This window comes from Heterodontus francisci, chromosome 16 (assembly GCF_036365525.1).
Source record: "Heterodontus francisci isolate sHetFra1 chromosome 16, sHetFra1.hap1, whole genome shotgun sequence".
NCBI classification, from domain to species: Eukaryota; Metazoa; Chordata; class Chondrichthyes; order Heterodontiformes; family Heterodontidae; genus Heterodontus; species Heterodontus francisci.
In genome coordinates this window covers 23,729,891-23,754,716 of record NC_090386.1, presented here as the reverse complement: position 1 = coordinate 23,754,716, position 24,826 = coordinate 23,729,891, and positions in this window count along the sequence as shown.

Sequence of the window (24,826 nt, the reverse complement as noted above, 5' to 3'; positions counted from 1 at the left end):
AAAATCAAGAAATGCTGGAACCACTCAGCAGGTCTGGCAGCATCTGTGGAAAGAGAAGCAGAGTTAACGTTTCGGGCCAGTGACCCTTGCAGGTCCCAATGATATTAGCAGAACCCAGCAGCAGCATTCACCAGGCGGCCCTGAGTGGGAGGCAGCAGTCTGTGTCCCGCCAAGCCCAGACTGGGCATGGGGTCAGGAGGAGCAGGACTGCAACCTATAAACTTGGCAAATTCATACACAGGAAAGAAAAATACTCCCAACAGCATCAGCTTAAAGGGAATTTAGCGTACAATTGAAGGGAGCGGCCAGAGTTTTGGCAATGTAGCCTCGCCAAACTATCAGAAAGTTTGCAAACTTAATCGAAATACATAGTGGCATTTCCAAGACTCTAATACATTTGAGGGGAAGCTAGATAAGACTCTGAGTGAGTAAGGAATAGATAGTTAAACTGATCGGGTGAGATAAAGTAGGTTGGGAGGAGGCTCGTGAGGAGCATAAACATCAACACAGACCAGTTGGGCTAAAAGGCCTGTTTTTGTGCTGTAAATTCAATGTAACTGATTTTTGTGCCGAGTTTGAAAGATCTCCTCCAGTCACTGACACTGTGGGAAGGTAGCAATGACATCATCTTTCATCTCTCCTGCATGTCATGTTCTTGTTTTGAACCTGTGACATTATCCAAGGCTGAATGGAAAGGGATTCATTTTATTCATGATTTTGAACAAGACTGGGAAAATTCAGCAGTCCTGAGTTTGCAGAGCTCAATCTTATACTGCTTTCTGCAGCTCTCCCCCTCCAACCACTTCTCTAATTGCAACATTATGAAGACACTGATGTGTAAGGGAGCATCTCTAAATTACGTACACAAGCTGATCTCTATGGGAACGTCTCTAAATGACATGCAAGTTGGCGTGTAAGGGACTGTCTCTAAATTGTATACTCAAGCTGAGCTGTAAGATCGAGAATTCATCCCATAATGGAACATTGCTAAATGCCCACATTACATCCTGACATGAGCAGTAGCAGCCCACAAAAACTATGGTTGGAAAACTGACCTGTCTGAAATAGTTGATGGGGTTTTGTTTGTCAAGGCCCACTTGATGCTGATGAGTTGTTAGTCCAGCAATACCCTAAAGATTAATTGCTTTTTTTTGGATGAACCCATGTAATATTGATAATATTTCATACTGTGTGTACAGCTTGAGGTAAATGTCATTCTGCTGTCTTTGAATGAGCTCTGGATCCAGTAGGATTTTTCCCACACATGTGGCTGTGTCAGGGGTGTTGCTGATAAGACCCAAGCGACTTATCGGTGGGCCTGAGCACATTGCAGGTGCCTTAGCTCACAGTGAAAACTGCATCAGCCATAGCACATCAGGAGAGTCGAGGGATGGAAGGGACCACACTGTGAGTGGCTGCTGGTGTCCATTGGATACTGGGTCCTCTCCTGACAGGAGGGCAAGAGGGTCATAAGGGCAAAGGGTGGGAGTGTGAAGGCACACAGTCTGTGCACTGAGCTCATTGGACCCCCACCCCCCTCCCCCCGAACAAACCCAGTGCAGAAGACCACCTGAAAGATGAATCTGTCAGCAGATGTGAGCACCAATGACCTTCAAACAAGGTTCGCACCTGCAGCCTGAGTGGACACCATGGAAGATGGCTCCATCAGAAACAAAAGGCATGTACCATAAGAATGTGAGAAATAGGTGCAGGAGCAGGCCATTTGGCCCTTCAGACCTGCTCCAACTTTCAAACGTGTTGTTAGAAGCTCAGATATAGAGTAAATCTCCCTCTGCATTTTTCCACCAACAGACCCAGGGCAGGTACAGAATAGGTTACATATAGAGTAAAGCTTCATGTCCCATTAAACAATCACAAGGCAGGCACAGCATGGTTTAGTTACTGATAAAACTCCTTCTACACTGTCCCATCAAACACTCCCAGGCCAGGGACAGCATGAGTTAAATCTTTGGCCCCTCCTGTGGGATTTTGCTGCCTGGAACTGTAAAATTAGTCTGATGTTGGAGCATGTTAACTAAAGCATGCATTGGTTATGTATTTTAAAGTCTTTAGATACAAGACATTTTCATTCCTTTAGTCTATCCTGCATTTAAATCCCAGACCCAAAGGTTAAAAGATGTTGATGGAATCGTGGAATTATACTGCACAGAAGTCATCCATTTGGTCCACTGTGCCTATGCGGACACTTTGAAAGAGCCAATCACTTAGTCCTGCTCACCAGCTCTGTCCCCATAGCCCAGAAAATTTCTCCTTTTCAATGATATATCCAATTCCCTTTTGGAAGTTATTCTGAGTGCCAACCCACCTGCCAATGGAAACAATTTTTCCTTATCTACCCCGTCAAAATTCCTCTTAATTTTGAACACCTTGCAGAGGTGACTAATGTCTATGATGTTATTTATATGGACTTCCAGAGGGCATTCAATAAAGTCCCTCATAAAAGACTGTTAGCTAAAGTTGAACTTCATGGAATTGAAGGCAAATTATTCAGCTGGTTAGGAAATTGGCTGGGTGACAGGAGATAGAGAATCGGGATAATGGGCAGGATGTGACTAGCAGTGTTCCACAAGGACTTAAGTTGAGGCCTCAACTATTCACTATTTACTAACGGCTTAGATGATGGGATTGAAAGCCAGCTATCCAAATTTGCCAACGGCACAAAGCGAGGTGACATTGTAAGCAGTATAGATGAAAGCATGAAATTACAGAGATATTAGTAGATTAAGTGAATGGGCAAAATTGTGGCAAATGGATTTCAATGTAAGGCAAATGTGAGGTCATCCACTTTGGGCCTGAAGAGGATAGAACAGGGTACTTTCTAAATAGTGAAAAACTAGAAACAGTGGACGTCCAAAGAGACTTAGGCGTCCAGATGCAAAGAAAATAACCAAAAAGGAGAATGGAATGCTGGACTTTATACCTAGAGGACTAGAATACAAGGTAATAGAAGTCATGCTTCAGCTACACAAAGCCCTGGTTAGACCATAGCTGGAGTAATGTGAGTAGTTCTGGGCACCACACCTTAGGAAGGATATATTTGTCCTCGGAGAGAGTAGATTTATTAGAATGATACCTGCACGCCAAGGCTTAAATTACGAGAAGAGATTACACAAATTAGGGTTGTATTCCTTTGAATTTAGAAGATTAAGGGGTGATTTGATCAAAGTTTTCAAGATATGAAGGGATACTGATCAGGTGCATAGAAACTATTACCGCTGTTTGGGCGGCCTAGAACCAGGGTACATAGCCTAAACATTAGATCCGGGCCTTTCAGGAGTGAAGTTAGCAAGCACTTTTACATTCAAAGTGTGGTAGACGTTTGGATTGCTCTTCTGCAAAAGGCAATTGATGCTGGGTCAATTGTTAATTTTAAATCTGAGATTGATAGATTTTTGTTAACCAAAGGTATTAAGGAATATGAGGCAAAGGAGGCTATATGGAGTTAGGTCACAGATCAACCATAATCTCATTGAATGTAGAACATGCTCCAGGGTCCTATGATTCTATGTTCCTATTAAATCTTCCCTTAACCTTCTCCACTACAAGGAGAACAACCTTAGCTTCTCCAGTCCTTCTGTGTAACTGAATTCCCTGGTACCATTCTGGTAAATCTTCTCTGTACCCTCTCCATGGCCTTGACATTCTTCCTAAAGTGTCGTGCCCAGAATGGGACGCAATAATCCAGATGAGGCTCAACCAATGATTGAGAAAGGTTTACCAACCTTTCCTTGCTTTTGTACTTGCCACTGTTTATAAAGACAAGGATCCCGTAAGCTTCCTTAACAAACTTTTCAACTTGTCCTGACACCTTCAAAGATTTGCATATGTCAATCGCCAGGGCTCTCTGTCTCTGCACCCTCTTTACAATTGTAACATTCAGTTCATATTGCCACTGCTCATTCATCCTACCAAAATGTATCACTTAGCACTACTCAGCGTTAAGTTGAATCTGCCATGTATCTGCCCATTTCACCAGTCCATGTCCTCCTGAAGTTTGTTACTATCTACCTCATTGTTTACTACATTTCTGAGATTCATGCCATCTGCAAACTTCGAAATGATGCCCTGTATACTCTAGTCCAGGTCATTAATTTATATCCAAAAGAACAGTGGTCTGAATACTGACCTCTGGGGAAAGACCACTGTATACTTCCCACCAGTCTGAAAAATAACTATTCACTGCTACTCCCTGCTTTCGGTCCTTGAGCCAAGTTCGGAGCCAGACAGTGTAATCCCATGGGCTTTAATTTTGCTCACAAGTCTATTATATGGTACTTTATCAAAGACTTCTGAGAGTTATTAGACATAACGCCAACTGTACTACCCTCATTAACCCTCTCCTTCACTTCATCAAAGAACTCAGTCAAGTTAGTCAAGCACAATTTGCCTTTAATAAATTCATGTTGGCTTTCATTTATTAACCTATATTCTTCCAAGTAACAATTAATTGTGTCCTGGTTTATTGGGCTGGATTTTTAAAGCCCGCTGAGTGCACTTGAGGATGCAGAGGCAAGTGGGATTTGAAGATTGTGTTCTCAGAGTTTGCCACTGGGACCCATCACCTCTGTAATATGATGTGATTTTTAAAGGGATGTTGGATAGGAGGGAACAGTTTGGGTGCATACCTCCAATTAATTGCCTGTTGAGCTCATTGAAGAGCTCATTAACAGACTTTCAGTAGCAGTTTTTAATTCTCAAAGGCTGAGAATGTGGAAGATGTCATGTGGGGAACACGGGAGGGTGTTCAAGTCGGTGATCACAGAGGGCTATGAGAGCTATGGGAAGGGCTGATTAAAATACTGCAGAGGTCCAAAGTAAAGCTCAGCTGCTTCCAAAGTGCCACAGAGTAGCCATTGCTGGAACTGTAAGACTTGCCTTTCTCAGTGGTGAGTGGCAGGAATCCAGACAAGGACGTGAGGCCACTGATGTCACTGGGCAGCTGGTGTTGGCAGAGGAATGCAAAAAGTGGTGAATGCAAAAAGCCAAGCTGAGGGAGTTCAGATGGAAACAGGCTATTCCAACATTGGACAGAGCAGCCAGGATGAGCTGCGGTGAATGCAACCTCCTGGACAGCAGGAGGCCACAGGAGCACAATGGGAGGGGATGGGGGGTGGGGATGGTGTCGCTGCTGCTCCAAGGAGGGGAAGGCACTACCCAAGACATTGGGTACATAGCCCAAGAGTCAACTACCTGCAAACGACAGAGCGCCAGTGCCATAGGAGGCTACATCTATCTAGGCAGATGGTCTCGGACATGTGTGCTCTGATCTCCAATGACCTGAGGCTTCATGGCCCCCATGGCAATCCATTACCTGCAACCAACAAGGTCTCCATTACCCTAAACCTCTATGCAACTAGGTCGTTTCAGGGATCTGCTAGGTGGCATCTTGCAATTGGCAGCTCATCAGGCCATCATGCAGTTCCCGGATACCATTTGCAGGAGAGCAGGGGACTACATCCATTTTGATAAAGCTGGACCTGTGTAGGCACAGAGGACATGGAGTTCAGCCTCCATCGCTGGATTCCTCCAAATGTAGGGCATCATTGATTGCTCCCATGTGGCCATCAAGGCGCCCAGTCACCGGTCAGTGAGAAACATCAACAGGAAGGCCTTCCACTCCCTCAATGTCCAACTGGTCTGCAATCACAACAAGAGCTTCCTCCATGTGTGCACTTGCTTTGCTGGCAGCTGCCATGGCTCCTTCATCCTCCACCAGTCCAGGCTGCCTCAGACCTTCAGTCCAACCCCAAAGTGAGTGGATGGATCCTGGAGTGCAAGTGATATCCCTTGAAGAGATGGCTACTGACCCCTCTCTGGAAGTCCAGACAGAAGCACAGAGGTGATACAATCAATGCCATCTTCTCAGTAAGCCAACTATTGAGCAGACTGTCGGATTTGTGAAGATGTGATTCCGGTGCCTGGATCAGTCGGGTGGTGTCCTCCAGTAACCCTCCTGCAAGGATCTTGGCCATTGTGGTGGTCTGCAGTGCTCTGCATAATATGGCCCTCCAGAAAAGTGTGGATCTTGAGGACAGTGAGGCCCTGGAAGGAGCCAGCTCATCAGGAAGAAGCAGGAGGTAAGAAAGGAGGAGAAAGAAGGGGTGGAGAGGCATAACACTGAACAGAGAGGTGCCCCTGCTACACGATGAGGTGGTGTCCTCCTGCCAACATCTGGGATGAGGACCTCCCTCCTTTCCCTCATGGCCTCCAGCATTAGATACAGTTGGGCATCGATGAAGTGAGGGTCTGCCCAACTCCTAGTGCCAGGCCTCCAGCTTCCCTGTGACATCTCACTTCCCTCTGGTGAAGTGGAAAGCTTTGGCACAAAACACAGATCTCTCCCCCAGGACAAGCAGCAGCCTCAGTGATGGCTGCTGTGGAGAGTCTACATGAGCCCCACACTTGATCTGACCTACTGTAATTTTCAATGCCATTGGTTCTAAGAGGACAGGAAACCTGCCTCCATACCAATTAAGGGCGTAACCATTTGAAAATTGCAATCTGAATCAGCTTCCCACAGGAGATGAGTTTCTAACCCAAAACCAGACCTGGTTTCTGTTTCCTGCCTCCATAACAAAAATCCAGCCCATTGTCTCCAGAAGTTATCCCACCACCTATGTTAAATTGACTGGCCTATAATTACCGGGTTTAACTCTCTTCCCTTTTTACAACAGGGATGTAACATTTGCAATCTTCCAGTCCTCTCACACCATTCATGTATCTAAGGAGGATTGGAAGATTGTGGCCAGAGCTTCTGCAATTTCCACCCTTACTTCCTTCAGCATCCTAGGATGCATTCCATCCAGATCAGGAGACTTTTCTACTTTGAAGGCTGCCAATGTTTTAATTGCCTCCTGTTTATCTACTTTTATCCCATTCAATATCATTACTGCCTCCTCCTTTACTGTGACATTGGCAGCATCCTCTGCTGTAGTGCAGACAGATGCAAGCACTCATTTGCTACCTCAGCCATGCTCTCTGCCTCTGCAAGACGATCTCCTCTTTGGTCCCAAATTAGCCTACCCTCCCTTTGACTATATATTTATAGTACTCTTTTGTGTTCCTTTTATGTTACTGACACCAGCAGCAATAGTGGAGAATAAAAGAGAATGGAGGAACAGTGATTTTTGGTCTCGCGGGGCATCAAGGGATATGGGGAGCGGGCAGCAAAGTGGAACTGAAGCCCTAGATCAGTCATGATCGTATTGAATGACGGAGCAGGCTTGATGGGTCGTATGGTCTACTTCTCCTATTTCTTGTGTTCATATTCTATCTTTGCCCCTCTTATTCCCTCTTCAGTTTTCCTCTGTATTCTTTGTATTCAGTGGGAGCATTTCCATGGGGATCTCCCTAATCTCCCACTATCATTTCAATGCAAGATCAGTGGAAGAAGAAAGACTTGGATTTCTATGGCGCCTTTCAAATCCTCAAGATGTGTCAAAGTGCTGTACAGCCAATGAAGTATTTTTGAATTGTCGTCACTGTTGTAATGTAGGAAACCTGGCAGCCAATTTGTACACAGCAAGCTCCCACAAACAGCAATTAGATAAATGATCGATAATCTACTTTTAGTCCTACTGCTTGATGGATAAATATTGGCCAGGACACCAGGGAGAACTCCCTGCTCTTCTTCCAAAGGTTTCTGTGGATGTTTATGGGTGTCTGTGTGAGGGTGCATGCGGGTGTGTGTCTCTGTGTGCATGCAGCTGTGGGTGTGTATTTATTTGCCTATGGGTGTGGGCTTGTGAATGTCATAGAGTCATAGAGTCATTACGGCACAGAAGGAGGCAATTCAGCCCACCAGTTCAATGCTGGCTGACTGTACAGCAATCAGTTCCATTACCTCACTCTATCCCCAAAGGCCTACAAGTTTATTTCTCTGAGTCCATCCAATCTCCTTTTGGAATCATTGATCTGCTCCACTTCTACCACCCTTGTATACAATGAGTTTCAGGTCATTACTGCTTGCTGCGTAAAAAAAGTCTTCCTCACATCACCCCCTTGTACTCTCTTCTGTCAAAATACATCACCTCACACTTATCTGTTTTAAATTCCATCTGCCATTTGTCTGCCTATTCTGCCAGCCTATCTATGTCCTGTTAGAGTCAATTGGTATCATCCTCTCTGTCTGCCAAACCTCCAAGTTTGTTATCAGCATCAAATGTTGAGATTCGACTCTGTATTCCAAGATCCATGTCATTTATACATATGTCAAGGAAGTAGTTGGCCTAGCACTGACCCTTGGACAACACCACTGTCTACCATCCTGCAGTCTGAAAAACAACCATTTACCATGACTTGCTGTTTTCTGTCCTTGAGCCAATTTTTATCCAATTGGATATTGATATACCTATTCTATGAGCCTCAAATTTGTTAACCAGCCTTTTATATGATACTTTATCAAACGTTTTCTTAAATTCCATATAGCCAACATCCATTGCTTTCCTTTCATCAATCTTCTCTGTTACTTCATCAAAAAAATTCAATTAAATTAGTCAAGCATGATCTGCCTTTTCCAAATCTGTGCTGGCTCTCCTTAATTAACTCAAACCTCTCCAAGAGCCTGTTGATTTTATCCCTGATTATTGTTTCTAAAACCTTACCCTAATGTTAAATTGACTGGCCTGTAGTTACTAGGGGTGTCCTGACACTTTTTCTTGAATAAAGGTGTCACATTTGCCACTCACCAATACTCAGGAACCTCCCCAACATCAAGGTAAGATTGGAAAATTATGGCAAGCCCTTCCGCTATCACCACTCCCACTTTCTTTAGCTACCTTGGATGCAAGCCATCCGGACCAGGCCACTTATCCACTCTAAGCATAGCCAGCCTTTCCAGTACATCATGTCTGTCAATTTTCATCTCATCCATGACCACTACCATCTTCGCTCCTACCGATATTTTGTCAGCATCCTTTTCCTGAATAAACGCCGAAACAAAACACTCATTAAGTATTCTAGCCTTTTCCTGTGCCTCTAAGCATATATCACTCTCTTTATCCCTAATAGACCCCACACGTCTCTTACTACGCACTTACTATTTACATACTGGTAGTAGATTTCTCGGTTTCCTTTTGTGATAACTGCCATTCCATTCTCATATCCTCTCTTTGCCAGTCTTATTTTCCTCTTCCTCCTCATAAGATGTCCTAATTTAGATTGTTCCTTGCTCTTCTCCATTACTAATCTAAACCTTATGATATGATGATCACTCTTACCCAAGTGCTCCCCTAGAGACACTTGGTCCAATTGGCCCACCTCATTTCCCAGCATCAGATCCAGCAATGCCTTCTTTATTGTTGGGCCAAGAACATACTGATCAAGGAACTTCTCCTGAACACATTTCAGAAATTCCTTCCCCTCCATACCCTTTACTCTAGCACTATGCCAATCGATACTTGGGTAATTAAATTCCCCCAATATCTCCACTCTATAGTTCTTGCACATCTCTGTAATTTCCCTGCAGATTTCTTCCTCTCCCTCTCTTTCTCTCTCTCTATTTGGAGGCCCATAAAATACCCCTACTGTCTCCTCAAGGACACCCCATCTTTCCAACACGACAATGACTTCCCTAATCAGTACTGCAACCCCACCTCCCTTTTTTCCTTCTCTATCTTATCTGAACACTTTATCTGTATCTCTCTGGCCTCCTTATCTCGAGAGACAATGGGTAAGCGCCTGGAGGTGGTCAGTGGTGTGTGGAGCAGCGCCTGGAGTGGCTATAAAGGCCAATTCTAGAGTGACAGGCTCTTCCACAGGTGCTGCAGGACTTCATGTCACATTTGCAGACGTCTTTGAAGCGGAGACATAGACGGCCGGTGGGTCTGATACCAGTGTGTCTTTGGGGATCCTGCCATCTTCCATGCGGCATACATGGCCAAGCCATCTCAAGCGCCGCTGACTCAGTAGTGTGTATAAGCTGGGGATGTTGGCCGCCTCGAGGACTTCTGTGTTGGTGATACGGTCCTGCCATCTGATGCCAAGTGTTCTCCGGAGGCAGCGAAGAGGGAATGAATTGAGACGTCGCTCTTGGCTGACATACGTTGTCCAGGCCTCGCTGCCATAGAGCAAGGTACTGAGGACACAGGCTTGATACACTCAGACTTTTGTGTTCCGTGTCAGTACGCCATTTTCCCACACTCTCTTGGCCAGTCTGGACATAGCAGTGGAAGCCTTTCCCATGCGCTTGTTGATTTCTGCATCGAGAGACAGGTTACTGGTGATAGTTGAGCCTAGGTAGGTGAACTCTTGAACCACTTCCAGAGCGTGGTCACCAATATTGATGGATGGAGCATTTCTGACGTCCTGCCCCATGATGTTCGTTTTCTTGAGGCTGATGGTTAGGCCAAATTCGTTGCAGGCAGCCGCAAACCTGCCGATGAGACTCTGCAGACACTCTTCAGTGTGAGATGTTAAAGCAGCATCGTCAGCAAAGAGGAGTTCCCTGATGAGGACTTTCCGTTCTTTGGACTTCGCTCTTAGATGGGCAAGGTTGAACAACCTGCCCCCTGATCTTGTGTGGAGGAAAATTCCTTCTTCAGAAGACTTGAACGCATGTGAAAGCAGCAGGGAGAAGAAAATCCCAAAGAGTGCGGGTGCGAGAACACAGCCCTGTTTCACGCCACTCAGGATAGGAAAGGGGTCTGATGAGGTACCGCCATGTTGAATTGTGCCTTTCATATTGTCATGGAATGAGGTGATGATACTTAGTAGCTTTGGTGCGCATCCAATCTTTTCTAGTCGTCTGAAGAGACCACGTCTGCTGACGAGGTCAAAGGCTTTGGTGAGATCAATGAAAGCAATGTAGAGGGGCATCTGTTGTTCGCGGCATTTCTCCTGTATCTGACGAAGGGAGAACAGCATGTCAATAGTCGATCTCTCTGCACGAAAGCCACACTGTGCCTCAGGGTAAACGCGCACGGCCAGCTTCTGGAGCCTGTTTAAAGCGACTCGAGCAAAGACTTTCCCCACTATGCTGAGCAGGGAGATTCCACGGTAGTTGTTGCAGTCACCGCGGTCACCTTTGTTTTTATAGAGGGTGATGATATTGGCATCGCGCATGTCCTGAGGTACTGCTCCCTCGCCCCAGCACAGGCATAGCAGTTCATGTAGTGCTGAGAGTATAGCAGGCTTGGCACTCTTGATTATTTCAGGGGTAATGCTGTCCTTCCCAGGGGCTTTTCAGCTGGCAAGAGAATCAATGGCATCACTGAGTTCCGATTTTGTTGGCTGTATGTCCAGCTCATCCATGACTGGTAGAGGCTGGGCTGCATAGAGGGCAGTCTCAATGACAACATTCTCTCTGGAGTACAGTTCTAGGTAGTGCTCAACCCAGCGGTCCATTTATTTGCGTTGGTCAGTGATTATGTCCCCTGATTTAGATTTGAGGGGGGCGATCTTCTTGATGGTTGGCCCAAGAGCTCTCTTAATGCCATCATACATTCCTCTGATGTTTCCGGTGTCTGAGGCCAGCTGAATATGACTGCATAGGTGTTGCCAGTAGTCATTTGCGCAGCGCCTGGCTGTTCTTTGTGCAGTGCTTCTGGCTGCTTTAAGTGCTACGGATGTTAACTCGCTGGGGGCTTTCTTGTAGTTCAACAGTGCAATGCGCTTAGCGGCAATGACAGTTTCCAGCTCCTCAGTATGAGATTGAAACCAGTCTGCATTCCTCTTCGCACGTTTGCCGTAGGTGGTCAAAGCTGACTCATAGATGGCGTCTCTGATGTGGGCCCACTTGGTCTCAGCATCCCCTGTGGGAGTGTTTTGAAGGGCTGTCACAAATGAATTTAGAAATTTTTGTAACAGCTGTGGATGAGAAATTCTGCTCGTGTTGATGCGCGGGTGGCCCTTCTGCTTGGAATGATACAACTTCTTTGGTCTGAGTCTAACCTTGCTGCACACCAGGGAGTGGTCGGTGTCGCAGTCCGCGCTGTGGAAGCTACGTGTGATTTGAACATTGTTTAAGGAGGCTCGCCTTGTGACGATGAGGTCTGGCTGGTGCCAACGACGCGATCTTGGGTGCCTCCATGAAACCTGGTGACAGGGTTTTAATGTGAAAGAACGAGTTGGTGATGCAGAGGTTATGATAGGTACACAACTCAAGCAGTCTCTGCCCGTTCTCATTCATCCTTCCAACGCCATAGCGCCCAAGGCAGGAGGGCCATGAGTCATGGTCGGCCCCAACCCTGGCATTCAAGTTCCCCAGCAGGAACAGGTGTTCGGTGTTGGGGATGCTGCTAATGATGTTATGAAGTTCCTCGTAGAACTGGTCTTTAGCTTCAGGTGGGGAGCAGAGTGTTGGAGCATAGATGCTGAGTAGGTGTACTGGACCAGAGGTGGTGAGCAGTCAGATGGACAGTATGCGTTCCGAGCCATTTGAGGGAGGCTCTATCATGCTGAGCAAGGAGTTTCTGATGGCGAAGCCCATTCCATGCTGTCTTGGTTCTTCAGGATCCCTACCCTGCCAGAAGAAGGTGTAGTCTTGCTCTGCTAGAGATTCCCTCGCGGGGAGGCGTGTCTCCTGAAGTGCTGCAATGTCTACATTGAGTCTACTGAGCTCGTTGTTAATGATGGCGGTCTTCCGAGAATCGTTGATTTGTGTAAGGTCTTCCGACAGGCCAGGACACATAGTTCTGACGTTCCAGCTTGCAAAGCGAAGGGCTGGTACCTTCTTTCCTTTTTACATGTTGTTTGCTGCGGTGTTGCAGTCCACCTTTCGGGCAATGACCCTGAGCTCCAAGCACCCATTGAAGCAGGTGGACTGTGGCGGGACAGAACCTTATTGACCGGGGACTGCCCGGTTTGAGGCAGGCGGTAGCTGTCCAGTGAGGTGCAATGTCCTCTCCCACCGACAAAGGCAACCCGTGGCGCCCAGTTTCTACGCCAATTTAGCTGGACTTATAACCCGTAACTGCTGCCTGCCGTGTTGTTTCAGTCGCTGTGAGGCGACTATGGAGTGACCTCTCCGTGGCACATGCCTGGGCGAATGTATGGAGGTTGAGAGTTGCCCAATCGTCAAAACTCCCCTCTCGGCCTATCTGGTGGGGCCCAAAGGAGTGCAGAGCACGACTGCAGGAACTGCCGGAAACATGCCAAACGTGACACATGACCGCCTACGGGGTTCTGCTCCGGATTTTCTGCTCGGGTTTACTCCCTTAGCCTTGGTCTCTCCTGAGACGCCCACAGGGCAGTGGGGTTGTTAGGGCCTCTACACAGGTGTCGGATGATGCCGGTGGGAGGAGGGGGTGCGAGGGGGAGGGTGGAGGGAAGGGGGTGTGAGGGGGAGCTGGGAAGGGGGCTGTAAGGGGGTGTGGGGGGGGTGCAGGGGGAAGATGGTGTGAGGGGGGGGCTGGGAAGGGGTTGTGAAGGGGGAGGGGGGTGCGGGGGGGGTGAGCTGAGAGAGTGGAGCTGGGAAGGGAAAGTGGGGGTGGAAAGGGGGGGAAGGGGGTGGAAGGGGAAGAGGGGGTGCAGGTAATAAGCCATTTCCTCAGTTCCCACCTTCGACGCCTGGAAATCTCCTCCGCGTCCTTCGGGAGGTGAACGACATCCTCGTGCGCTGGTACCAGCATTGCTGACAGTGCACTGCAGATGCTCTCCGAGCCATCTCCCGCGGGCGCTTTGAAGTTGCAGCCGAGGAGCCGTTCGTGGATTTTTGGGTGTTCGGGGCACCTTTTTGCAAGGCTTCCCTAGGGTCCTTCTTCTCTTCAATGGACTTACCACACGCCGTGGCCGCGGACACTCTGGACGGTGAAGACAGCAGGATCGGAGATCAAAAGAACAAAGAACAAAGAAAATTACAGCACACGAACAGGCCCTTCGGCCCTCCAAGCCTACGCCGATCCAAATCCTCTATCTAAACCTGTCGCCTATTTTCTAAGGGTCTGTATCTCTTTGCTTCCTGCCCATTCATGTATCTGTCTAGATACATCTTAAAAGACGCTATCGTGCCCGCGTCTACCACCTCCGCTGGCAACGCGTTCCAGGCACCCACCACCCTCTGCGTAAAGAACTTTCCACGCATATCCCCCCTAAACTTTTCCCCTTTCACTTTGAACTCGTGTCCCCTTGTAATTGAATCCCCCACTCTGGGAAAAAGTTTCTTGCTATCCACCCTGTCTATACCTCTCATGATTTTGTACACCTCAATCAGGTCCCCCCTCAACCTCCGCCTTTCTAATGAAAATAATCCTAATCTACTCAACCTCTCTTCATAGCTAGCGCCCTCCATACCAGGCAACATCCTGGTGAACCTCCTCTGCACCCTCTCCAAAGCATCCACATCCTTTTGATAATGTGGCGACCAGAACTGCACGCAGTATTCCAAATGTGGCCGAACCAAAGTCCTATACAACTGTAACATGAGCTGCCAACTCTTGTACTCAATACCCCGTCCGATGAAGGAAAGCATGCCGTATGCCTTCTTGACCACTCTATTGACCTGCGTTGCCACCTTCAGGGAACAATGGACCTGAACGCCCAAATCTCTCTGTACATCAATTTTCCCCAGGACTTTTCCATTTACTGTATAGTTCACTCTTGAATTGGATCTTCCAAAATGCATCACCTCGCATTTGCCTTGATTGAACTCCATCTGCCATTTCTCTGCCCAACTCTCAAATCTATCTATATTCTGCTGTAAATCAAAGTATCACCAGCTGTACTTTGCAGTTTCATCCAGACTGCGATCAATTTCGTTGAGAAAACAAAGAGCAGGTATGGCTGGGGGAGGGCAGTGGGTCCAGGTAACATAAACTAGCTGTTAGCTTGTAGTTCGGGCTAAAATGAACTGAAGTTCCCACATGGTACAGGAATTGCAAGCAACAGGTCTCAGTTGTCTATCCATGATCTAAAAAAATCTTTATTCTCTCTTTTAGAATCTAGTTAATACCTTGTATAAACTATTAATAAATGATTAATTTTAATTAATGCCTCTAGACCTGCTCTGTGCTAATAGTTTAAGTACTAATTTACCTGCTGTTGTACTTGAAGGGTGCCTGTTCTGTGTGTGTATGTGTGTGTGTGATTGTGTGCTGGGTGGGTGTGACCGTGTGTGTCTGCGGGTACGCGCGGAAGGTCTGTGTGTGTATGCGGGTACGCGCGGAAGGTCTGTGTGTGTATGCGGGTGTGGGCACGTGCATGTGCAAATTCGTATGTGGATGTCTGTGTGTGTTTGTCTGTGCTTGTGTGTGCCAGTGTTGGCACTGTGTGGGTGTCTGCGTATGTGTTTGCTTGTGTGTGTGGGTATGTGCGTGTGGGTATGAGAGTGAACATGGTAATTGAAAGTGATCCATGACAGGCTGTGTGATAGGTCATACAGCTTAAAAGCTCTCTGGAAGCCTCCAAATGGACAGTGGGTAGAATCTCATATAAACTGTTAACCAGTTGCGAAAACACAAAGCCATAAAGAGAAGGGGCTGAATTTTCCCAGCCCTTTGGAGATGGGCTGGGAGGTGGGAGTTGGCAATATGGCGGAGTAGGCGTCGGGAGGGAAACCCAACCTCTGTTGTGTATTTACTGAGTAAAACTAACGTCACGCACACAGGAAGTACAATGATAGAAACAATGGACTAACTCTGAAGATTATGAAAAACTGACTTTGTCTTTAAAAAAAAAATGAACCTTTATTTTAAAAAGTGAACAATAGTCCAACTGTGCATCAGGCACTAGTGTGGCTTTGCAAAATGTCAGCTGTACGTTATCTTTTATTTTGATTTTGGCCTTGTCATGCCTAATTTTATCCTTTGGTCCTCCTTGCTGAAAGACCACTTTGTGCAACCTTAGCACTTCCTCAATGTCGTTTATACTCTTACTGATCCCTACTGTAAATAACTAGGCCCAGTTTAAAAGAATGTTCTTAAGCCAATTTCTTCCCATCAGGGAGACTTTTTTCCCTCCAACCACGATCAATGGCAAGTAATGGAATGCATTATTATATTCCACCTTAACACTCACTTCACCTAAAACTGAAACACTGTTATTGGAATAACTAATCAATTTCACACCAGTTTTTCATCAGGAATGTGACTTAGAAACTTCTTGTACTCTCCTTCTGAGATAACAGATACCGCTGCAGCTGTATCAACTACGAAAGTAGGTTGTGAATCTCCAACTTTCATTTTTACTGTGGGCACTGGAATTGTATCTTCAGCCCTTTTTCTCTCAACTTCCATATGCTGTTTTTTCTTGCTCTCTGAATACAACTCTTGATCATCCTGCTCAATAACATCAACTTCTGTTACCATATCTACCATATGCACATTAAAGGACTTCCAAGAGCTTTTAGATCTACCATAACCTTGACCTGGTGCATTGCTGCGACCTGGAGCTTTTGTATGACCTGGAGCATTACTGGTTCCTCTACTCCTGCATGCTGTCTGGATATGACCAACTTTCCCATAAGCATAGCACTTTGACTAGAAATGGGAGCATTTGAATGGTTGATGGCTATCATGGCTGCTGTGGCCAAGTTCCCACTGAAATCCAGTGGACCTCCCCTGCAGCCTCAGGAAAAGAATGTCCTTGCAATCTGCAGCTATATCTTCCTGCCATTTCCATAGCTGTGGCGTCATCACAGACCTCCTTCAATGTCAGCTTATTGCCTTTACACAAAAACGTGGCATGGATTTTACTCTTCTTTAGACCTCCAATGAACATGTCTCTAAGGTTGGCTTCTAAGTTCGCAACATAACCACAGTGTTGAGATAGTTTCTTTAATTCAAGAATATAATCTGCAATATATTCATTTGGCAACTGCTTCCTTCCATGAAACGCAACTCGGAGTGCACTTTCATTCTTAGTCGAGCCATATTATGAGTCCAGAATCTCATTAATTTCTGAATAGTCCAAAGTACTGGGGTCTCATGAGCAACATTAGTTAAACACCACCTGAAACGCATTTGGCCTCATCGTGGTGAGGGAAACATTCACTTTATCCTGATTTCCAATTCTGTTAACTTTTAGCCAAATGTATAACCTTCATTCAGAATTACACCAGTCCTCTTTGTTAGGGTTGCATTCCACCATTGTCCCAAAATAAGTCTTCAGTGTGTTATGACCAGGTGAGAGGGGTCTAGGGGTTCCCTCTCAGCCTTTGCCTGGTTTAACTATAACAGGGTATAATTTTTTAAAATACCGTGTTTTAGCTCCCCCTTAGTGAATCCTTGTTCACTGCTTTTCAATGGAAAGGTAGAAGTTTATTAATCTTAAACTCTAATCTGGTTACCGACTACGACAAGAGAGAATCTAACCATCTCCCCTTGACATTCAATGGCATTACGATCGCTGAATCCCCCACTATCAACATCCTGGGGTTACCATTGACCAGAAACTGAACTGGAGTAGCCATATAAATACCGTGGCTATAAGAGCAGGTCGGAGGCTAGGAATCCTGCAGTGAGTAACTCATCTCCTGACTCCTCAAAGCCTGTCCACCATCTACAAGGCACAAGTCAGGAGTATGATGGAATAATCTCCACTTGCTTGGATGGGTGTAGCTCCCACAGCACTCAAGAAGCTCAACACCATACAGGACAAAGCAGCCCACTTGATTGTCACCCCATGCACAAACATTTAGTCCCTCCACCATCGACGCACAGTGGCAGCAGTGTGTACCATCTGCAAGATGCACTGCAGCAACGCACCATGGCTCCTTAGAAAGGACCTTCCAAATCTGCGACCTCTATCAACTAGAGGGACAAGGGCAGCAAATGCATGGGAACACCACCACCTGCAAGGTCCCCTCTAAGTCACACACCATCCTGACTTGGACCTATATCACAGTTCCTTCACAGTCGCTGGGTCAAAATCCTGGAACTCCCTTCCTAACAGCACTGTGGATGCACCTACCTCACATGGACTGCAGTGGTTCAAGAAGGCAGCTCACCACCACCTTCTCAAGCGCAATTAAGAATGGGCAATAAATGTTGGTTTGCTGGTGATGCCCAAATCTTATGAATGAATAAAAAAAAACTACTAGTATGTGAACTGACCAGGCTAGCATGCATACGTGATAAACACACATGCAGATAGAGACAGAAAAAGTAGAAGGAATAAAAAGGGAAAAGTTTGAGGCAATATCTGATAGTTACACTCCTTTAAATTCAATGTGGAGTCTTTGGTTGTCGGTCAGTCCTGCTGTTCATTGGGGCCCAGTTCACGCTTCAACTTGTTTCAATGTCGGAGTCTTTTCTCTCGAGGTTTACGTTACTTCCGTGGGTCCAGTGTCTTGGGGAGAAAGCCAGAGAGACACAGAGGCTTCCTTGTTGCAGGTTCCAGTTCAAACAGCCTTCTGCCTTTTTGTGTGGCACAATTCAAAAAGCCCCAGGTTGCCCAGCAGGTTAATCATGTGGCTAGTTGGTTTGACCACTTCTGTTTGGTGGATTCTGCCATTTTAGCAGTCATTCTGGAATGTGAGCTTCCTCCCTTCAATGTCTGATGATAAAAGTCTATTTTGGATTAAGTGGACCAGGGATTAGTCCTTTGTCTCTCCAAGCACTGTCTGTTAGTATGCAAATTTTTTCCAGCCAAGTGTCTGGTGATTTTTTAACAAGTCCTTTCTTCACTCCAGCAACATTTTAAAATCAATGTTCGTATGACAAAATTAATATGTCTCATTCTTGGTAGGTGGTGGGCTGCATGACAAGTGCCATATTTTTTAAATTACATACTCACTGAGTTGTAGCTGAGAGCACAAATTGCAAACACATGAAGCAATCTTCCAAATTGCTCAAACTTCCTCAAAATCAACTGTGGGATTTCCAAGAAGTGAGTCAGAATGTTCTTCAGACTGTAATCTCTCGAATAAAATGCCAAAAATATTCCATCCTTTCACCATCATGTTTCAGTTGTGTATTTACTGACTATAACTAACACAAGGGCCGGAATTTTATGCCCCCAAAACGTGTGGGCTGGTGATGGGTGTGTGTGGGGGGGGTGGTGGTGGCAGGTGTGTAAAATTGAGTTGGAGGCGGGGGGGCCGTTCCCAAATCCCACCTGCCCTAGTTGCCAATTTATGCGGGGCGGCTGCGGCAAGAAATGCCCAGCCTGCCCCAGGCCAATCAAGGCCTTTTAGTGGCCAATGAACTGGCACTTAAGGGCCTCTGCCTGCCACTACGGGTATTTTAGGCAACTGAAACCTCAGAAAACCCGCCTGATGAAAGCAGACACCTTCTTGCAGCCTGATCGGGAACCCTGAGCCCACGGAGGTCTGCCCCGAAAGCCCCAACCTCCCCTAATGCACAACACTCGCCCCATCCCCTGACCGAACCCCCTTGCCTTGCCAGGGCCCAACCGATTGTACCCTCGCGGGGTGCTAAAACCCTACCTTTTTTCCGGGGCCATCCTTCATCTTCTTCTGACGGCTGGGTGTAGTCTCAGCAGTGGCCACCGCTCCCAGTGGGGCTACTGTGACTAAGAGCTGCCAGCCCACTGATTGGCCAGCTGTTCCATTAGGCGGAACTTCCGAAGGCGGGAGCAGCAGCAGTCAGCGGCAGACCTGGGAAGAGGCGGATTCGGAGTGGGACCTGTGAGAATAAAGAGAGGGGCTCAAGGCCCTTACCTACCAAAGACTGGAGCAGCAGCAGTCGGCAGTCTCTGTCTGTGTCAGCACACACTGCGTTTGAAAAGTGAAAATAAAACAATGACATCATGGGTAATCTGTAAACTGGTTGGTAAGTAACAACTGTTATGGCCTGCAATTGCTTAAAAATCAGAAAAAAAAGTTCATTTTTTTAAAAAAACCCTCAAATAGCTACCTTGTAAGCAGGAAGCTTGGTACTATTAAGGTTTTAGTTAGTGTAATTTATTAGTAATTGCTAACTGAAAAGTGCTGTTTGGACAGAGTGAGGCTGTGAGTTGTGTGTGAGGGATTTTCCTGACTCGGGGAAGGAGGTGTTCTTTGCAGTCTTTCGTTTCTTTTCTGCCTTTTCAGCCTCCATGGTACAGGGGAAGAAGCTGATTGGCGAGTAACTGAGTTATTCTACTTCTTATATCAGCAATAATTTTTTTGTAAAGCTAAGGTATGGCAGTGCAGCTCAGCCAAGCGAAATGTATCTCATATGGTATGTGGGATGTCGTGGACACACCATGTGTCCTTGCAGGAAGTGTCACTGGCTGCAGAAGCTTGAGCGCCGGGTGGCGGCTGGAGTCACTGTGGTGCATCCACAAGGCAGAAAACTACGTGGATAGCACATTTAGGAAGTAGTCACCCCAGGAGCTTAACAGAACACAGGCAGAGAGGGACTGGGTGGCTGCCTGACAGACAAGAAGGTCAAGGCAGGTAGTGGAGGTGTCCTGGGAGGGCATCCCACTTTCTAACCGGTATTCTGTTCTGAGTACCGATGGGAGAGAGGGTTCCTCTGGAGAGTACAGCGAGAGTCATGACCAGAGCACCATGAGTGGCTCAGCTGTGCAGAGAGGGAGGAGAAAAGACAAGAGAGCAATAGTGACAGGGAATTCTATAGTTAGGGGAACAGATAGGCATTTCTGTGGTCGCAGAGCTGATTCCAGGATGATATGTTGCCTCCCTGGTGCAAGGGTGATGGATATCACTGAGTGCCTACAGAGCATTCTGGAGGGTGAGGGTGCACAGCCAGAGGTCACGGTCCACATTGGTATCAACAATATAGGAAGAAAGAGGGATGAGGTCCCGCAGGCTGAGTTTAGGGAATTAGGAACGAGATTAGCAAGCAGGACCTCAAAGATAGCAATCTCCGCATTACTCCCAAGGCCACGTGCTAGTGAATATAGAAAAAGAGAAATACACCAAATGAATGTGTGGCTGGAGAGATGGTGTAGGAGGGAGGGTTTCAGATTTCTGGGGCACTGGGGCTGGTTCTGGGGAAGGTGAGACCTGTACAAGCCGGACGGTCTGCACCCGAACAGGACTGGGACAAATATCCTTGCAGGAAGGTTTGCGAGTGCTGTTGGGGTTGGTTTAAACTAGTTTGGCAGGGGTATGGGAACCTAGGCGCAGTCTTAGTTTAGTTTAGAGATACAGCACTGAAACAGGCCCTTCGGCCCACTGAGTCTGTGCCGACCATCAACCACCCATTTATACTAATCCTACACTAATCCCATATCCCTTCCACATCCCCACCTTTCCCTACTACCTACCTATACTAGGGGCAATTTATAATGGCCAATTTACCTATCAACCTGCAAGTGGGAGGAAACCGGAGCACCCGGAGGAAACCCATGCAGACACAGGGAGAACTTGCAAACTCCACACAAGCAGTACCAGAATTGAACCCGGGTCGCTGGAACTGTGAGGCTGCGGTGCTAACCACTGCGCCACTGTGTCTTAGATAGGACAATTTTAGGCCAGGGAACAGGAGGCAGTAAATTAGCATGTGACTCTGAAAGTCAGAAGAAGCAAAGGTTAAAAAGTGTGCTGCACCAGAATTTGGCAGTGTTAAAGATTATTTATTTAAATGCAAGGAGGATAGTAAATAAAGCTGATGAGTTGAAGGCACAGATAGATACATGGCAACACGATATTGTTGCTATAATGGAAACTTGGCTTAAAGAGGGGCAAGAATGGCAGCTCAACATCTCTGGATATAGAGTTTTCAGGCAGGATAGAGAGGGGGATAAAAAAGGAGGGGGTGTAGCATTATTAGTTAAGGAATCAATAACAGCTTTGAGGAGGGATGATATGCTAAATGAATCATCAAATGAGGCCATATGGGTGGAGCTCAGAAATAAAAAACGGGCAGCCACTTTACTAGGAATGTACTATAGACCCCCAAATAGTGAGAGGGAGATGGAAGAACAAATAACTAGGCAAATTTCTGAGTGCAAACCCTATAGGGCAATAATAGTTGGGGATTTCAATTGGCGCAGCGGTTAGCACCGCAGCCTCACAGCTCCAGCGACCCGGGTTCAGTTCTGGGTACTGCCTGTGTGGAGTTTGCAAGTTCTCCCTGTGACCATGTGGGTTTCCGCTGGGTGCTCCAGTTTCCTCCCACAGCCAAAGACTTGCAGGTTGATAGGTAAATTGGCCATTGTAAATTGCCCCCAGTGTGGGAAGGTGGGGATGTGGTAGGGGACATGGGATTAATGTAGGATTAGTACAAAATGGGTGGTTGATGGTTGGCCCAGACTTGGTGGGCTGAGGGGCTTGTTTCAGTGCTGTAACTCTCTATGACCCCAATATCAACTGATTTTGTGAATGGAAAGCGGTTTCCAGTGGCGTTTCACAGGATTCAGTGTTGGGTCCCTTTCTGTTTGTGGTATATATTAATGATTTGCACTTAAATGTGGGAGGCATGATTGGGAAATTTTCAGATGACACAAAAATTGGCTATGTAGATGATAGTCAAGAGGATAGACGTAGACTCCAGAATGATATCAATGGTTTGGTTGAGTGGCAGAAAAGTGGCAAATGGAATTCAATCCAGAGAAGCGCGAGGTAATACATTTGGGGAGGGCAAATAAAGCAAGGGAGGATATTGAGCAGGGTGGAAGAAGTGAGAGACCTTGGAGTGCATGTCCACAGGTCCCTGAAGGTGGCAGGACAGGTAGATACAGTGGTGAAGAAGGCATATGGAATGTTTTTCTTTATTGGCCGAGGCATAAAATACAAAAGCAGGGATGTGATGCTGGAACTGTATAAAACACTGGTTAGGCCACAGTTGGAGTATTGCGTACAGTTCTGGTCACCGCATTACAGGAAGGACATAATTGCTCTGGAGAGAGAACAGAGGAGATTTACAAAAATGTTGCCTGGACTTGAAAGTTGCAGCTATGAGGAAAGATTGGATAGGCTAGGGTTGTTTTCCTTAGAACAGAGGAGGCTGAGGGGTCACTTAATTGAGGTGTACAAAATTATGACGGGCTTAGATAGAGTAGACAGGAATGACGTGTTTCCCTTAACCGAGAGGTCAATTACCGGGGGCACAGATTTAAGGTGATTGATATAAGGAGTAGAGGGGATATGAAGAAAATCTTTTTCACCCAGAGGGTGGTGGGTGTCTGGAATTCACTGCCAGGAATGGTGGTGGAGGCAGAAGCCCTCAATTCTTTTAAGTGGTACGTGGACATGCACCTGAAGTGCTGTAACATGCAAGGCTATGGACCAGGTGCTGGAAGGTGGGATTGGATTGGGTGGCTAGTTAATTTCAGCTGCACGGACACGCTGGCCTCCTTCTGTGCTGTAATTTTTCTACGGTTCTATGATTCCTGCCTCAAGGAGGTGGAAGTCCCGCCCAATGCCAATTAAGGGCCGGGGGAACATAAAATCTGGTCTGGCTCCCCAGGCCCAACGGAGGCAGGCTCACCACCAACTTTTTGGCTGGTGGACAGGGCCCTCCCACCCAACAAAAAATTCCGGCCAACGTCTTAACAGGGAGCAGGCTGTTTGGAACTTTTATTTACACCTCCCAACACTGAGGGCAGCAGAGAGGGAGTATAGCAGTATAACAATGCTTTACTATTACATATATCACAATGCACTCAGCCAGTTTGATACAGTATACTACAACCCCTTCCCGCCGCCACGGCATATTGCTTGCGGCAGGAACCTCCGTGGCGCAGCTGTCACCGGGTGACCAATTGAGGCAATTCATTTCCCAATTAAGGGCCACCTCCTGTCCCTGTTGGCATTGGAAAGGTCCGTCATCATGTGGAGAGACCGCCAGCTACTCCCTGGTGGCCTTCCAGTGTGTTCTCAGTGTGTGCTATACTGTTCATGTGCTGTTAATATTGAATGAGGATAGTAGACTTTGAGTCAATGTAACAGGAGTTTATTTTCAGGGCTCTTATCTCTAAGTTATCTACATTAACATTGAGCAACACGAAGTTCAGGCTCGTGAAATCACATCCTGTGATGATGCTTAAGGTCTATATACATAATCTACCCAGCAACAGCTTATATACATTATATTACATCCTCTCCCAACTCTGACTTCATTCATCAGGTCTGTAATGCTGTGGGGTTATCATGACTCTACCATAGTGTGTTCTTCTTTCACTTGTTTGGGCTATTGAGTCTTTCAGTTCTTCTTCCTTACTTTCCTGTCTGTGAGTGGAACTACTGGATGACTCAGGTTCTCTGCTTTCACTATCTGGGTGATCTGTTGTTGGTTTTATCACCAGTTCATCAGCTCTCTCTGGTAGCTGATTCTCTTGATTTTTTCCGATTTGTTTTTTCTGTGATGTCAGTACCAATGATTTTCTATTTCTCCTTATCCATCCCTGATCTGTTTGGACAATGTAGGATTGAGGATATGGAGATTTCTCCATCACTTCTGCATATTGACCCTGATCTTTAATTCAAACCAAATCTCCAGGTCGCAGGTCTGTTTGGTTTTTTGCTCCATAGTGGCTATCATGATCCTCTCTTTGGATTGACCTCTCTATCTCTTTCTCACCCTCACCCTTTCCTGGTCTTCTGCATCAATTTGTAGCTGAAGGGTTCTTGGGAGTGTAGGTAGTTGTGTGCTTAACCTCCTACCTATTAGCAACTCACAAGGAGCCAACCTGTTCTGGAGTGGTGTTGATCGATAGTTTAATAGTGCCAGCTGAAAATCTTCATTCTTTTTCTGTAGCATTTTCATGGTTTAATGCCTCTCTCTGCTTCTCCATTGCCCTGGGGGTACCTCGATGAACTCGTAACATGGGCAAACCCATATGTTTCTGCGAAATCTTTGAAGGCTTCATTCGTGAATTGTGGAGATCAATAGGTCTGGAATGCCACGTGTGCCAAAAGTTTCTTTTAATGATTTGATTATGGCTTCAGAACTCTGGCCATATATTGGTTTGACTTCAACCCATCAATGTTCAAACAGGTCTATTCCCAGGCGCTCCC